Consider the following 17,962-nt stretch of genomic DNA (forward strand, 5'->3'; position numbering starts at 1 on the left):
CTGCCACTGTTTGCAGATGACATGATACTATACACAGAGAATCTTAAAGATGCTACCAGAAAACTACTAGAGCTAATCAATGAGTTTGGTAAAGTAATAGGCCACAAATTAAGGCACAGAAATCTCTTGCATTCCTATACACTAATGACGAAAAATCTGAAAGACAAATTAAGGAAACACTCCCATTTACCCTTGCAACAAAAAGAATAAAATACCTAGGAATAAAGCTACCTAAGCAGACAAAAGACCTGTATGCAGAAAACTATAAGACACTGATGAAAGAAATTAAAGATGATACAAACAGACGGAGAGATATACCATGTTCTTGGATTGGAAGAATCAATATTGTGAAAATGACTATACTACCCGAAGCAATGTACAGGTTCAGTGCAATCCCTATCAAACTACCAATGGCGTTTTTAACAGGACTAGAACAAAAAATTTTACAATTTGTGTGGAAACACAGACCCCGAATAGCCAAAACAATCTTGAGAAAGAGAAACAGAGCTGGAGGAATCAGGCTCCCCGACTCTAGACTATACTACAAAGCTACAGTAATCAAGACAGTATGGTACTGGCACAAAAACAGAAATATAGATCAATGGAACAGGATAGAAAGCCCAGAGATAAAGCCACGCACCTATGGTCAACTAATCTATGACAAAGGTGGCAAGAACATACAACGGAGAACAGACAGCCTCTTCAATAAGTGGTGCTGGGAACACTGGAAAGCTACATGTAAAAGAATGAAATTAGAATGCTTCCCAACACCATACACAAAAATAAACTGAAAATGGCTTAAAAACCTAAATGTAAGGCCAGACACTGTAAAACTCTTAGAGGAAATCATAGGGAGAACACTCTTTGACATAAACCACAGCAAGATCCTTTTGAACCCACCTCCTAGAGAAATGGAAATAAAAACAAAAATAAACAATGGGACCTAATGAAACTTCAAAGTTTTAACCCAGCAAAGGAAACCATAAATCAGATGAACAGACAACCCTCAGAATGGGAGAAAATATTTGCAAACAAAGCAACTGACAAAGGATTAATCTCCAAAATATACAAGCAGCTCATGCAGCTCAATATCAAAAAAACAAACAACCCAATCCAAAAATGGGCAGAAGACCTAAATAGACATTTCTCCAAAGAAGATATACAGATTGCCAACAAACATATGAAAAGATGCTCAACATCATTAATCATTAGAGAAATGCAAATCAGAACTACAATGAGGTATCACCTCACACCAGTCAGAATGGCCATCATCAAAAAATCCACAAGCAATAAATGCTGGAGAGGGTGTGGAGAAAGGGAACCCTCTTGCACTGTTGGTGGGAATGCAAATTGATAAGCCACTATTGAGAACAGTATGGAGGTTCCTTAAAAAACTAAAAATAGAACTACCATGTGACCCAGCAATCCCACTCCTGGGCATATACCCTGAGAAAACCATAATTCAAAAAGAGTCATGTACGACAATATTCATTGCAACACTATTTACAATAGCCAGGATTTGGAAGCAACCTAAGTGTCCATTGACAGATGAATGGATAAAGAAGATGTGGCACATATATACAATGGGATATTACTCAGCCATAAAAAGAAATGAAATTGAGTTATTTGTAGTGAGGTGGATGGACCTAGAATCTGTCATACAAAGTGAAGTAAGTCAGAACGAGAAAAACAAATACCGTATGCTCACATATATATGGAGTCTCTAAAAAAAAAATGGTTCTGAAGAACCTAGGGGCAGGACAGGAATAAAGACACAGATGTAGAGAATGGAGTTGAGGACACGGGGAGGTGGAGGGGTAAGCTGGGACGAAGTGAGAGAGTCACATTGACATATATACACTACCAAATGTAAAATACATAGCTAGTGGGAAACAGCCACATAGCACAGGGAGATCAGCTGGGTGCTTTACGAGCACCTAGAGAGGTGGGATAAGGAGGGTGGTAGGGAGACACAAGAGGGAGGGGATATGGGGATATATGTATGCACATAGCTGCTTCACTTTGTTATACAGCAGAAACTAACACAATAATGTAAAGCAATTATACTCCAATTAAGATGTTAAAAAAAAATAATTACAATAACCAAGCCCTTTGGAACATTACCAATTATTTAAAACATGTAATTGGAGCCCAAGAAGGAGAGATGAGATAGTGGGGGATTTTCTAACACTTTTCCAAAAATTTTTAAAGTTATCAACTCACAGAACCAAGAAGCGCAGCAAACTATAAGCAAGATAAACACAAAGAAAACACACATATGTATATTATAGGCAAACTACAACATCTTTAAAGTGCTGAAAGAAAAAAGTCAACCTACAATATACCCAAATGATTCCTTAAAAAGAAAAACAAAATGAAGACATTTTTAGATAGATAAAAGATGAGAGAGTTTGTTGACAGCTTACCTAAACTACAAGAAATTGTAAAATAAATTATTTGGTCTAAAGGGAAATTATATCAGATAAAAGCCAGATTAGCAGGAAAGGCCTAACATATTTAAAAAATTTTTCTTTAGTTCATATATATATATGTTACACATATTTCATATATTCTTAGATACATAGATACATAGATAGATACAAATAGATTATAGTAACCTGAAAAAACTGGCAGGAAAATATTATGGAATATAGGGTCCCATTTCTAAAGGCAAGAAATAACCACAGAGTACTTTACAGAACGCTAATGAGTGGTACAGAGGCATTATGAATGCAATTTCGGTGTCAGCAGGAGGGCATTCACCCTAGAATCCTGAGTTCTAGATATGATTTACTCAAACCCCCCATTTCCATGCCTTAAATTCCTCTGTTCTCTGCATGTTTGTGTCTACTTTTGTATCTCTGCTGTGACAATGACACAAGCTGGGTCATAGCCCATGCTTTCTGTTCCCCTTACCCATTCCACAATTATCTTGTAGAAAAAGATTGTATCAAGTGGCAGAAATTTTACTGAAGACAGCAGCCTGCATATCCCATTTCAAACAACTGAAAATTGTTTGTAGACCATTCCTGTTCTGAAATGGCCCTTCTTTATACTGCTGTCAAGGTTTTCTCACTGGCTTCCTCACTCATGTACCACTCATCCTTCCACCATCACATAAGCTTCTCTCTTTGTCCTGCCACCTTTCTCATCCTTTTTTCTCTTCTGTTCTCTCTCTCAATCAAAATTTGAGCTAAATCAAAATGTTCTCATGCAGAGAAGTTTAACCACTCTTCTCACTGCTTTGGCTCCTGTCCACTCTCACATTCATCCCAGGTCTGCTTCATTGCATAACTCCAGGGGCCTTGTTTACATTGTAGTTCAAGTAAATGGGGTTGCCTAGAGATGTGCAGTTCAGGGACAGAGCATGGCGGCCCTACCTTCACTTTATTAAGGTATTTTCCTAATCAAAGACTGTTCTGGTGTCAGCTATTATGCTAATAATCTCCCACCTACATTATATAAAAGATCTACACATTTTTTTTAGAAGATTGAATAAGTGGAAAACTATGCTATACACTTGGATGGCAAGTCTAATGTAAAAATGTCTAGGTGTCATCAGTTCTAATTAAGATATCAACAGGTTTTTCTTTTCTTTTCTTTTTTTGGTATATGACAACGATTTTATAACACATTTGAATAATTGAACAGGAGAGAATAGCAAAGAAATACATCTTCTGGAAAAAAATGAGAAGAAATATTAGATCCTATAATGATCACTAATACATTTAACTGTCATCTACATAGTCATCTATCTAGCCAGTTTCCCATCTAGCTATCTAGTTATTTTTGATCTATCTTTTGTGGACCTCTGAAGCATCTCTTTTCCATTCTTTCAATAACGTCTTCCCCTTCTTCAGGTACAAGGCATCACCCCCCAACTATGTATCCCATATGGTTTTGGGAAGCTGCCAATCACAGGATCCCGTTCCCTGGCCTAAAGGTGTACATGCAACACAGGCAGGACCAATCAGGGTAAACTACCCTCTTGACCAAAATGATTGGTCCAGGGATACGTAAATGGCACAAGTCACTCAGAGTTTTCCCTGGAAATATTCAAAATGAAGCTGAAAAAATATATCCTCTTCTGGGAAAGATAACTGGGATGATATTAGCCCAAGACTGCTGGCAGATATGTTTTTCTGCCAGTGGAAATAGTCCATCTGTTAAATGAGAGAACGAATCCAAGCAGAAGTAAGTAAACGTGAGAGATGGAGTGAACAATAAAAACAGTCCTGGGCTTCCCTGTTGGCGCGGTGGTTGAGAGTCCACCTGCCGATGCAGGGGACACGGGTTCGTGCCCCGGTCCAGGAAGATCCCACATGCTGCGGAGCGGCTGGGCCCGTGAGCCATGGCCGCTGGGCCTGCGCGTCCGGAGCCTGTGCTCCGCAACGGGAGAGGCCACAACAGTGAGAGGCCCGCGTACCGCAAAAAAAAAAAAACAACAAAAAAAAACCAAAAAAACAGTCCTGAAGGTACTGAGTCCCAGTTTGAATTTCTGAAGCTCCAGAACCTAACTGGTTCCTGAAGGTCTCCTCTCAAATCTCAAAGTTTTCCTAGTATATTTCTTTTTTTTTCTTTTTTTTTTTTTTTGCGGTACGTGGGCCTCTCACTGTTGTGGCCTCTCCCGTTGAGGAGCACAGGCTCCGGACGCGCAGGCTCAGTGGCCATGGCTCACGGGCCCAGCCGCTCCGCGGCATGTGGGATCTTCCCGGACCGGGGCACGAACCCATGTCCCCTGCATCGGCAGGCGGGCTCTCAGCCACTGCGCCACCAGGGAAGGCCCCTAGTATATTTCTTATCATGCAGACATAGCTACAGAGATAGAGATATAACTACAGGGAATATTTCGCCTTTCTCTGCCCACCTCTCTCCTGGTTACCCCACCCAGAGGAGGAAAGGAAGAGATGTCACCCTGATTGGTCAGGATCCCAGACACGTTTTAGGGTTATGATTTATTATTGGATGATTTCACTCAGACAATGATGGTGCTCATAGTGGGGATGGTATGGTGGTAATAAGAATATTAATATTTGTAGTAGTAGCACTGCAGCAATACTGCTCCTGGGTGTGCCAGAAAGTGCCTGGATGTCCTGAAGTTTCCTAGATATGATTTGCCTCTGGAGTTGTGGTGGGGCTCAGTGGTTTGGGATAGTAGATGATATAGAATCCATAATTGGTATGGAATAATAGAATCTGAGCAGACAAATCACATGAGTTATTGTACACAAACTCTAAGGGAGTTTTACCAAGGGTGGAACTCTCCAAAGTTCTCCTTTACTGCAAATACTGGGACCCTTCTTATTTGGGGAAAATCTGGACATTCTATCTTAGCTTTAAGCTATCTAAGTTGGCTTGTGTATTTCTCTGGGTTATCCTAGGTTACGCAAGGATAATAAGGCCTCCCAAGTATACAGCACTATTGAGAGAGCTCAAGATTCCCTTCCTTTTTTTTTTTTTTAACATCTTTATTTGGAGTATAACTGTTTTACAATGGTTGTTAGTTTCTGCTTTACAACAAAGCGAATCAGTTATACATATACATATGTCTCAATATCTCTTCCCTCCTAATTTTCTTTATGATACATAACATTTAAAACTTCATCTACATTGCAACTTTTCAGATATTTGAAAATACCCCCTAATTCTTTCCCTTCTCTGGGATAGACATGACAGATTCCATATATAACACAGTTTCATGAATATTTGACATAACCACTATCCTAGTTACTCTTTTCTGAATATGCTCCAATTTTTCCACATGTGTCATAGACATGGAAATGTTCTACTCAGATCTCTCTTCAACCTGCTGCCTAGGTCAGGAGAGTGAGGTTCAGAAAATAGCCTCCAGCCATTAATTCCTTCAGGATCAGAGTCAGGTGCAGAGAAGAGCCTTAACCAAGGCCATGAACTTCCCAGAGCAGCTCACATCCTTTGAGTGAGGGAGGCAAAGTCATAAAGGCCCAACGTTTCTGTCCAAAGAGGGATGACTGATTTCTATTTGTAGTTTTTTAAGGAACCTCCATACTGTTCTCCATAGTGGCTGTATCAATTTACATTCTCACCAGCAGTGCAAGAGGGTTCCCTTTTCTCCACACCCTCTCCAGCATTTACTGTTTCTAGAGTTTTTGATGACGGCCATTCTGACTGGTGTGAGATGAAGATTCCCTTTCTAATTCTTCCCGGCATGCTTTTCTGCCATTCCCTCTCATTCGTCACCTGTTTTTTCCTCCCTTACCTTTAGGGAGCTCTCTAATGAAGCCACTCTCTAATGAAGCCACTCTCTAATGAGTCTTTCTTCTGTCTTGGATGTTTATTCATTGATTCATTTATTTATTCAAATCTATATTTAGTAAGTACCTACTATGTGCCAATCATTGTTCCAGTTGTACCCAGGTGCTTTTAGCATGATAGGAAAACAGATACAGAAACACTTTAATACAAAATTGTTAAATCCAGCCCCATTTAGCAAGGCCATGATATGGTTGGTCTAACAACCTTGTCTCAGTATCTCAGTCTTTCCTTCCTTTTCTTTCCTGTGTTATCTACCCAGTTCCTGCCCATGGGTGTAGCTGGGGACACTTAGTTCAATCTTCTAGTCATAGGCAAATTCTAGCAACTCCTAAACTTCTCATATCTCTGCTTACTAAGCAGGGGAAGAACAACTGCCCCCAACTATAACACTTGGGTGCCTTCCTCTATAGGCATACCATAATATCAGAGCCCCTGGCCATAATTCCAAAACACTTGGCTTTCTCTAGGGCAGGGATAGGAAGTAGGGAAAATTCCACAACCCTGATCCTGCAAAATAATTCCTGCTGCCCTACCAGAGATGGCAATGGCAGGGCAGTAGGAGGACACATGAACTTGAGGACAAGCGATAGCAGTGACTTCACTGTTGGCTACTGAAAATATAATTCCATGCAATAAACTTGCTCTCATAAAATTGAATTCAGTAGTTCATTTGTATTAGTACTTATATTATCTATGTAGATTAAAAAGTGACTAACCTTTAAATTTCAGTTTCACACACTGTTTTTTACTTCCCTCTCATACTTCAATTGCTTATCATCCTAAAATACCACCTACTATGACTGGCACAGAGGCATGGTTTAATTACTGTTTAATTTTATAACAGAGTTTAACTATATTTTTTGTTGTTTTTTGGATTGTGTAGTAATGCAAAATTGTGACTGGATTTAAAAATATATTTTATTATAAAAAGTAGTGTATGCTTGCTGTGCAAATAGAGTTAAGAAATAAAAAGAAATTATCCCATTTTTTGCTCTCAAATTCTACTTCCCAGAAGTCACACCGTTTGATATGTGTCATTCCAGATTTTTAAGCATGTACAGTTGTTCCCCACAAATGAGCTTATGACTGTATACACACACACACACACAACACACACACACTCTTATACTTAGCTTTTTCCACATAACAATCTGTCCATGTCATCCAGATATTTCATAGTACAGATGTACTGTAATGCATTTAACTGTTTATCTATTGAAATACAATTTAAATGATTTTAGATTTTCACTATTACATACATTGTTACAATAAGTGACTTTGTAATGTATATTCTTGCATGCTTATGTGATGTATCTGGAAGGCAACTTTCTAGAAATGGAATTGCTGGGCCAAAGATTAGATGTACTTGATATTTACATAGATACCACGAAAATGCCATCCAAAAAGGTTATGCCAGCCTGTGCTCTTACCAACATCATGAGAGCGTCTGTTTTAAATCTTTGCCAATCTGGTAGTGAAACATATAGACAGCATATAGCATTGTTATTTTGGTACACCATTGTTATTTTGATATGCATTTCTTTAATCATGGATGAGATCTAGCACTTCTCATACATTTATTAACCATCTGTATTTCTTCTTCTCTGAGTTATATTCTTTTTGTGACTGGATTTTTATATTGCAGATAATTTCCGAGAAAGAGTATATGTTTTTGCGTTTCATATTAAGAAACTGAAAATTTTAAAGCTTATAATTAAAATTAAAATTATATTGGTACCAGGGTCATGTATAATGAAATAATGGTTTTTGCTTTGGGGAAAAGCTCTCCAGTCCATCGTGTCAACTTGCATTCACCATACCCGGGAATAATAGTCTCAGACATTCACATCCTCTTTAAAAAGCTGCACAATGATATGTTTTATTGTAACCATGAGGCTCAAAAATATAAAAGTCATAGAGGATGGGCTGGCTCAGTGCCAATAGCACAGAAAACAGCTTTTCAGAGGTTATGTAAGAAGGAGGTAAGAAACTACATGATTATGCCATGTGTGAAATTGAAAAACTGGGATTGGCCCAGATCTCAAGTGCAGCTGGGAAAGAAACAGGAGCAGTAGTCAAATGCAAAGGAGAAAGTCACCAGCACTGGTGTGAATTCGAATACTGTTTGCCACACAAAGATTAAACAAAGGACCTATTTATCTTTGTTTCAATTCAAGGTAAGTACATCTCCAACATAGGGAAGCCCCTGAGTAGGACAAACAAACTTCTTTACTTTTAGTTTGTTTGGTGGTGGTGGTTTTTGGTTGCAAGTGCAGGAGCCTGACTCAAACTAGTTCAGGCTAAAAGAGAATTCACCGGTTTATGTAAAAGAAAGTTGAGAGATTAACAATGTTCTAGTGTCAGTGAGTTCACGGCTGACTCTAAAGGGCTGTGCCTTATCCTCCAGCTCTTGCCTGCTTTTCTCTGCTTGGGCTCCTTCTCAGGCGGGCTCTCCCTACAAGGTAGAAGAGATGGCTGAGAATATAAAGTACTGAGAATATAAAGATGGATAAGACATCATCCCTATTCTTTTCATTTTATAAAAATTTATTATTAAGGTCATTTCCAGAGAATTCATCTTTATCCCCTTTACTTAAACTAATTCCTTCTTTTCTTGGACTATTTTTGTTCTCTTTCTACGTATAACCACTGCAGTAAATTCCAGAATATATGTAATTTTTTACCTTTTCACAAAGTCACATTTCACATTTCATTTATTTCATTTGTACTTGCCCAAGAATGTAATCTTTATATTTTTATTAATGGCTGCCTAATCTTAATTGTTCATTGACTCGATGCACATTTTTTTCATATTTAAAGAGCAATTTTAGGTTCACAGCAAAATTGAGGGGAAGGTACACAGATTTCTCATGTACCCCCTGCCTTCACACATGCGTAGCCTCCCCCATTACCAACATTCCCCATTAGAGTGGTACATTTGTTACAATTAATGAACCTATATTGATACATCATTATCAACCAAAGTCCATAGTTTACAGTACAGTTCATTCTTGGTGTTGTACATTCTATGGGTTTGGACAAATGTTAATGACATGTATCCTCCATTATAGTATCATAGAGTATTTTCAATGCCCTAAACATTCCCTGGGCTTTGCTTACTCTTTTCTCACCTGTACCCACCCCACAACCCTGGACAACCACTGATCTTTTTATTGTCTCCGTAGTTTTGCCGTTTCCAGAATGTCATATATTTAGAATCATACAATATGTAGCCTTTATTCTTTATTTTGTTGTTTTTAAATTAATTTTTATTGGAGTATAGTTGCCAATATGTAGCCTTTTAAAATTGGCCTCTTTCACTGAGTAATATGCACTTAAGTTTCCTCCATGTCGTTTAATGGCTTGTTGGCTCATTTCTTTTTAACCCTGAATAATACTCCATTGTCTTTATGTACCACAATTTGTCCATTCACCTACTGAAGGACATCTTGGTTCCTTCCAAGTTTTGGCAGTTATGAATAAAGCTTCTATAAACATCCATGTGCAGGTTTGTTTTTTTTTTTTGCGGTATGCAGGCCTCTCACTGTTGTGGCCTCTCCCGTTGCGGAGCACAGGCTCGGGACGCGCAGGCTCAGCGGCCATGGCTCACGGGCCCAGCCGCTCCGTGGCATGTGGGATCTTCCCGGACCGGGTCACGAACCCGTGTCCCCTGCATCGGCAGGTGGACTCTCAACCACTGCGCCACCAGGGAAGCCCCATGTGCAGGATTTTATGTGTGGACATAAATTTTCAACTCCTTTGGGTAACTACCAACAACAAGCATGATTGCTGGATCTTATGGTATTGAGTGTAGTTCATTTCGGATGAAGCTGCCAAACTGCCTTACAAAGTGGCTGTACCATTTTGCATTCCCACCAGCAATGCATTAGAGTTCCTGTTCCTCCACATCATTGGCAGCATTAGGTGTCAGTGTTCTAGATTTTGACCATTTTAATAGGTATATAGTGGAGTCTCATTGTTGTTTTAATTTGCATTTCCCTGACGACATATGTTGTGGAGCAGCTTTTCATAAGCTTATTTGTCATCTGTATATCTTCTTTGGTAATGTGTCTGTTCAGATCTGTGGCCTATTTTTAATCAGGTTGTTTGTTTTCTTGTTGTTGAATATTAAGCATTCTTTGTATAATTTGGATAACAGTCCTTTAACAGATGTGTCTTTTGCAAATATTTTCTCCCAGTCTGTGGCTTGTATTCTCATGCTTGTGACATTGTTTTTCGCAGAGCAGAAGTTTTTAAATTTTAATAAGCCTAGCTTATCCATTATTTCTTTCATGGATCATCCCTTTGGTGTTGTATCTAGAAAGTCATCACCATAAGCAAGGTCATCTAGGTTTTTTCCTATGGTATCTTCTAGAAGTTTTTATAGTTTGCAGTTAGATCTGTCATCCATTTTGAGTTAATCTTTGTGAAGTGTATAAGGTCTATGTCTAGAGTCACTTTTTTTGTGCGTGCATGTGGATGTCCAGTTGTTCCAGCACCATTTGTTGAAAACACTATCTTTGCTCTATTGTAATGCCTTATCTCATTTGTCAGATAAGTTGACTATCTATATCAGGGTCTATTTCTGGGCTTTCTATTTTGTTCCATTGATCTATTTGTCTAGTCTTTCACCAATAACACACTGTCCTGATTACTATAGCTTTATAGTTAGTCTTAAATTGGGTAGTGTCATCCTTGACCTTTGTTATTTTCTTTCAATAGTGTGTTGACTATTCTATTTTTTGCCTCTCCATATATACTTTAGAATCATTTTGTCAATATCCACAATATAACTTTCTGGGATTTTGATTGGGATTGCATTGGATTTATATATCAAGCTGGGAAGAACAATATTGAGTCTTCCTATCTATGAACATGGAATACCTCTCCATTTATTTAGTTTTTAATTTGGTTGTTAAGAGTTTTGCAGTTTTCCTCAGACAGATCTTGTACATATTTTGTTAGATTTGTACCAGTTATTTCATTTTTGTAAATTGCATTGTGTTCTTAATTTCAAATTCCACTTGTTCACTGCTAGTATACAGGAAAGCAATTGACTTATGTGTATTAATCTTGTATCCTGCAAACTTGCTATAATCAATTATTAGCTCCAGGATTTTTTTTTTTTGGCGGTACGCTGGCCTCTCACTGCTGTGGCCTCGCCCATTGTGGAGCACAGGCTCCGGACGTGCAGGCTCAGTGGCCATGGCTCCCCGGCCCAGCCGCTCCGCGGCATGTGGGATCCTCCCCGACTGGGGCACAAACCCGTATCCCCTGCATTGGCAGGCGGACTCTCAACCACTGTGTCACCAGGGAAGCCCTCCAGGAATTTTTTTTGTCAAATCTCAGATTTTCTACATAGATGATCACACCATCTGCAAACAAAGTTTAATTTCTTCCTTCTCAATCTGTATACCTTTTATTAAATTTTCTTCTCTTATGGCATTAGCTAGTACTTCCAGTATGGTGCTGAAAAGGAGCAATGAGAGGGAATATCCTTGCCTTATTCCTGATTTTAGTGGGAAAGCTTCTAATTTCTCACCATTAAGTGTGATGTTAGCTGTAGATATATTTTTTTTTAGTTTTTAAAATCAAGTTGAGGATGTTCCCATTTATTCCTAATTTACTGAGAGTTTTTATGATGAATGGGTATTAGATTTTGTCAAATGCTTCTTCTGCATCTAGTGATATGATTTTTTCTTTTTTAGCCTATTGATGTGATGGATTATGTTAATTGATTTCCATTGAATCAGCCTGTGTGGCTGGGATAAATCCCACTTGGTTGTAGTGTATATTTATTTTTATATATTTTTGGATTCAATTTGCTAATATTTTATTGAGAATTTTTGCATCTGTGTTCATGAGATATTGCTCTTTAGCTTTCTTTCCTTGTAATATTTTTGTCTGGTTTTGATATTAGAGTAATGCTAGTGAATTAGCACTAGAATGAGTTAGGAAGTATTCTTTCTGATTCTGTCCTTTAAAAAAGATTGTAGAGAATCAGTATAACTTCCTCCTTAAATGTTAGATCAAGGTACACTTTTAAAGTACAGTTTGTATTTGGAAATTATATGATAGCTTAGGGTGAAAGAGCTCAAATCCTAAGCACAGTGTCCTGAACTATCATCATGGGAAAAGGAAGTGCTAGATCACCTAGAAACCTGTCCTTGGTTTGTTTCAGAGCACTCCTCTCCTGATTTCTACAACATTTACTGAAAACCTACTATATGACAGCAGGCATTGTGCTAGGTGCTTGATAATTAATTAATTAATTACACATGCACATATATACACATATATACATATATGTGAATAAATATATATCCATTTTTGTTTAAAATTAAAATATTTTATTTTGACATAATTTCAGACCTTTGTTACAATAAGTGAATAAAGAATTTCTACATATCCTTCACTCAGATTCCTGAAATATTTACATTTTATTATCACTTCTCTTGGAGACTTTCAGCCATGATGTTCCATTATTCTTAAATACTTCAGCATATATTTCCTAAAAACAAGAACATTCTTTTATATAACCATAGAACAATGATTCAAATAAGGAAATTAGCATTGATGCAAAAGTATTGTCTACTATATGGATTGTATTCAAATTTTGCCAATTGTTCCAATAGTGTCTGCTATAGGAAAACAAAATTCTGGATCATATGTTGCATTCAATTTTTATTTAATTTGGAATAATTCCTCACTCTTCCTTTGTCTGTCATGACATTGACATTTTTTTAGAAGTACAGGCCATAAATTTTGTAGAATGTCCCTCAGTTTGGGTTTGTCAGATGTTTCTTCACAATTAGATTCAGGATATGACTTTTGGTAGGAATATCACAGAATTGACATTGTCTTCTTCTCAATGCATCATTTCAGAAGACACATAATGCCAATTTATTCCATGTCCCTATTTTTAAAGTACTTAGCATCTAGGAGTGGTGACAGGCACACAGAGAAATAACTTTGACGTAGTCTGATTATCACAAGTCAGACATACATATGCATAGACATCTTTTATTCATTCTTCATATTTTCTTGGCTTACCTTTTTGCTCCAGCCATTGCTGTTGCAGCCAACTATGCTCTGCCACAGCCTTGCCTCAAGTGCATGGAGCATCTCCTGCTTTTGAGTAGGAATTCTCTGCCACCACCACCTGGGATGCCTGCAGAAGTCCATCCAGCTATTCTGGCACAGGAACAGACTGGGAAGTGGAAGGAGCTGACACTCGCTGGAGAAACCACTGAGGGGTAGAGCCAGTGAATCAATCATCAATTGATTCTGTGTCAGTCAGTTCTAACAATTCTGAGGCACAATAATTTACACAGCTCTTCAAAGGCTCTCATCAGGACAAAGCTCCAGGTACCCACAGTGGTGACCAGCTCAAAAACGTATGCTTGCATTGGCTTTCTTTCCTTCTATTTACCATTCTTCTCCATACTCACACTCCTGTCGCTTGGAATTACTTCCAAAGCAAACCAACTGCATCTAAACCCTTGTCTCAGACTCTACCTTTCGAGGGAACCCAAGATAAGACATTTGATCTCAGGAGTAGACCTAGAAAGCAGACACCCAGAAAAGGATTCTGGAACTGAATCCCTCGCCAGTCAGACACTTGCACTTTTGGTGGAAAGTGTGGGTGGTGATAACCCCTGGCCTGAATCAGCATCACTAAGACTTTTACTGGTAGATGACTGGGATGAATTATAGGTAGAAGGTCAAGCATTTGCTTATGAACTAAGGATAGCCCTTGAACAGTTGGAAGGCAATGGTAATTATAAGACCTGTGGATTGGCTTATTTTTGTTAAAGGCTCATGAAAACTTAAAAAAAAAAGAAAAAGAAAAAAGAAGGGACAGGCTCAAGTTACCAACTTTCAAGTCTAGGCAGGCTGTGAAAACCAGAAAGCGTCCAAGGCAGTATTTAAAGAGATGTTTATCTTTTGTATCCACAGAGCAAACTGTGCCCATAATCAGACCCAGCATTGAGTTGTAAGGTAGCATAGCTACAAAGGACACTGAAATACTGTCTTGACAAGTCTTCTATGCCAAAGGCAGGGACCTAAAAGGGAATAAATGGAAACCTGAAACTTGCAACAGTAGCATTTAGATGAACAAGCCTGAGAAATGTCAAAATGTCTTCTGAAATCTATGTTGGTACAAGTAGCTTCCTCTGCTCTGCTTAAGAATAGCCTACCTTTTCTGGAGACCCTGCAAAAACCTGTATGAAGCAATAGACACATAAACAAAGATCTGTAAGACCTGGTTAATATTTATTTACCTGAAGGAACTGAGGAGTGAATCCTGAAAGTGTTGGACCAGGGAAGGCAAATGTGGACAGGAGAGAATTAATTGACATTGAAAAACACCTGGAGTTTCATGACATAGCAAGGACACATGGAGCTAGTTCTAATATATTGCTGGGATGGCTCCTTAAAGCTCAGATAGGATGAAGGCCTATAGCAAATGAAGGAGAGATTCTAGAAGTGCCTTGACTTCCTTGAGGAAGGTGTCAGAAGGCTCAGGGAGGTTAGAATGTAAGAACAAGTGTATAATATTATACCTGAGAACTCACCATCTGACTATGTTTCTTGTAAGAGCCCAGTGGACACACCTATCTCCAAGGCAGTAAGAAATACAGTGGTGAGGGTACCATTGACATCTTTGAGAAGCTCAGTGGTAGTTATCCACTGTAGGTGACAGTAAGAGATGCTCCTATGGGACTGGGCTCCTTAATATTAATTCGATTGATAAGAACACAAAATAGCAGAGGCCAGATGGTAGAACTTGACCAACAGAAGGAAGTGTACATAATTGTGATAATGCAAGGCCAGAACGGCAACCAGAATATCTTCACCCACAGGGCTCTGTTATAATGACTAATATAACAGACCATGGTGTGTCTCAGGGCAAGTTAAATGAGCATCCACTAGGGTGTTACTTGATCTATATGTACAACCACAGGAAAAAAAAAATCAACAGCTGGTTAAAAGAAGGCAGATGACAGCTGTCTCAGTGGAAAATTGCAACCCCTCACACTCACTTTACAGATCTAAGTGAGTTCTCTGACCCAAAGCTCACCATTTGAATGGGAGGCTGGGTAAAGACCCAGCAATGCTAGCACAAGTATATATACCACATATTTTCCCAACTGTTCTCCAAAAGGACATATGCCCATTTATGGACATATGCCAGATTTGCCCATAAGCCATAGTTTAACTCCTTGTATAAGTTAATCAGGGTGGTCCCATTTCCTTTGCCAAAGATTAGCTTGAGCATAGACAGGTAGTTAAATCCTGAACAATGCAAACTGAGGGGTGGGATTCTGCAAGCTTTCCTTGTTTTAAAAAAGAGGCACATGAGAAGGAACAGTCCTTTTACTGCCCATAGATATTGCTATGTGAGCTGCGGCAGCCATGTTGAGACAAGATGAGGTTTCTTGCCTTTTCACTGAGACTAGCAGAGTAGAAGAATCTGATTGAATCTTCATAATATTCAATTCAGAGGTGTTGAATTAACCTGGGAAATACTTGGATCTTCATGAAATTATGAAGTGTTGAATTAACCTGACTCTAACTACTTGTTGTAAGAAATAACTACTATTCACATTCATTTAATGATTTCTGTAAACATTTTAAAAACAGTTGGGATATCACTTAACATTTTTTGAGTTAGTTAGGGAAGCAAGCCATGCTCAATATTTAACAATCATTTGTATGTGAATGTGTATGGAAGAGTGTGTTTTATTGGTCATGTATTCATACAAGCAGATGCAGTATAAACTCACACAGATTTGAAAATAATGCACACATGGTGTTCATATTTGAACCTTTCTCATGGATTTTGTGGTGTGGGCCAATATGGTGTTTATATTATATAATTCCTGCTGTGCAAGTAAAGCACATTTTTTTTTTCCTAAAATGTTTTTTCCCCAAGTATCCTATTATGGATACTGGTTTTGTTAATTATGATTTTTTTTCCTTTTTTTAGAATATAGCAATAATGTTATTGCTGAAATGAATGATTTTCTTTTTCTGAAATATAATCACTGATGCTTGAATGATGGAATTTTAGTACTGTAAACAGGCTTTAGTAATTAATGGGAGAGACTTAAAAGAAATGACTATTAAGTGTGCCTAAATGAATTTTGCAGTAACTGGTATTCTTGGTTTTGTCCTACTTATACACATTAATTCAGAACTTGTATTATGAGTTTGACAGTCTTTTGGAGTAACCAGCAACTTTGATGTTTGCACTAAGATTTTACTTGGAATGCAAGAGAGGTTGAAAGAAGTTTGAGTAGTACACATGTAACTAATTTATTTGAAATCTATCCTAAAGAAATCTACCAGTTTCTGCAAATGCCTTTTTAAAATTCATCATGGATGATTAGTGAAAATGCAGAGTATCATACTTTTCTTCTTGCATGTCAACTACATAAGCGGTTTTGTACAATGAGAAATACTCATTTGTTTGACATTCCATGTTAAACTACTGTCGTGTTTAGCTTCATTGCATGTAATGTAGACATAGTCCATCTGATCATGTGTTCTGGAGAGTGTTCTTTATTCAATAAAGTTTTAATTTAGTATAAAAAAAGAAATAATAAGGGTCATTATCATATAAGCCGCTTTTAGTCAAGTTTTCTGTTACTTAAACCCCAAAATATTCTAACTGATATACAAGGACCCAGGAGAATAATACATAAATAAACCACTGAATAGAATAAGATAAAATTATAAATGCTGCAATGGAAAGGATTTTAAGACAAATTCCTAAGTGAACAAAACAAGGTGTAGAACAGTTTGTGCAGCTCAGATGTCATCTTTTAAGGATATATGTGTATATACCTTAAAATTTGGGGAAGACTATGATTAACCACGATTAACTCTATGAAGTTTTATTGGGATGAATGGGGAGGAAAAAGAGACTTAATTTTAATTGTAGGTATTACCTAATTATTTAAACTTTTAAAAGGATGTACAATTATTATTTTTAAAATTGAAAAGCTGTTTAAAAAAGAAGAGAAAATTGTTAATTTCTAGATAGGCAGGTATTTTCATTAGGATTCTGCAAGAGTCTGGGGATAGCAGACATAGCAATTAAATGTTGATGCCTAAAATGGAGTGAGGCCCCAGATTCAGATAAATGTTTTCACTTCTAGTTTTTTCTCTTAATGTGGTATCTTCAGCTATGGCATCTTCTCTGAGTGAAGCTAGAAGGTATAATCCAGAAGAGTAGGGAATACCAGATATCACAACTACAACAGTTTAGCTCCTTTTATTTGAGAGACAGAATATCTAATAAACTGCCTTTGGGTGCTAGGACTGTGTCTCATGTTATTTACCATGTGCATTAATGATTTAGAAGTGGGGAAAAAAGGCTACTTACTAATGGAAATCCTTCCTTCGGTTTCACTAATAAGACTGTCTAGAAATTATTTAGGTAAGGAAGACAAAAGAATATTAAGAAAATTGAGAAGAAAATAAAAGAATTACAGCATTACAGAAGAATTACAGGGATTTAGGATAGAAATCAGGAAGAAATTTCTGACAGTAAAAACTATCACAGAGGGCTTCCCTGGTGGCGCAGTGGTTGAGAGTCCGCCTGCCGATGCAGGAAACGCGGGTTCGTGCCCTGGTCCGGGAAGATCCCACGTGCCGC

This window comes from Physeter macrocephalus, chromosome 6 (genome assembly GCF_002837175.3).
Source record: "Physeter macrocephalus isolate SW-GA chromosome 6, ASM283717v5, whole genome shotgun sequence".
NCBI classification, from domain to species: Eukaryota; Metazoa; Chordata; class Mammalia; order Artiodactyla; family Physeteridae; genus Physeter; species Physeter macrocephalus.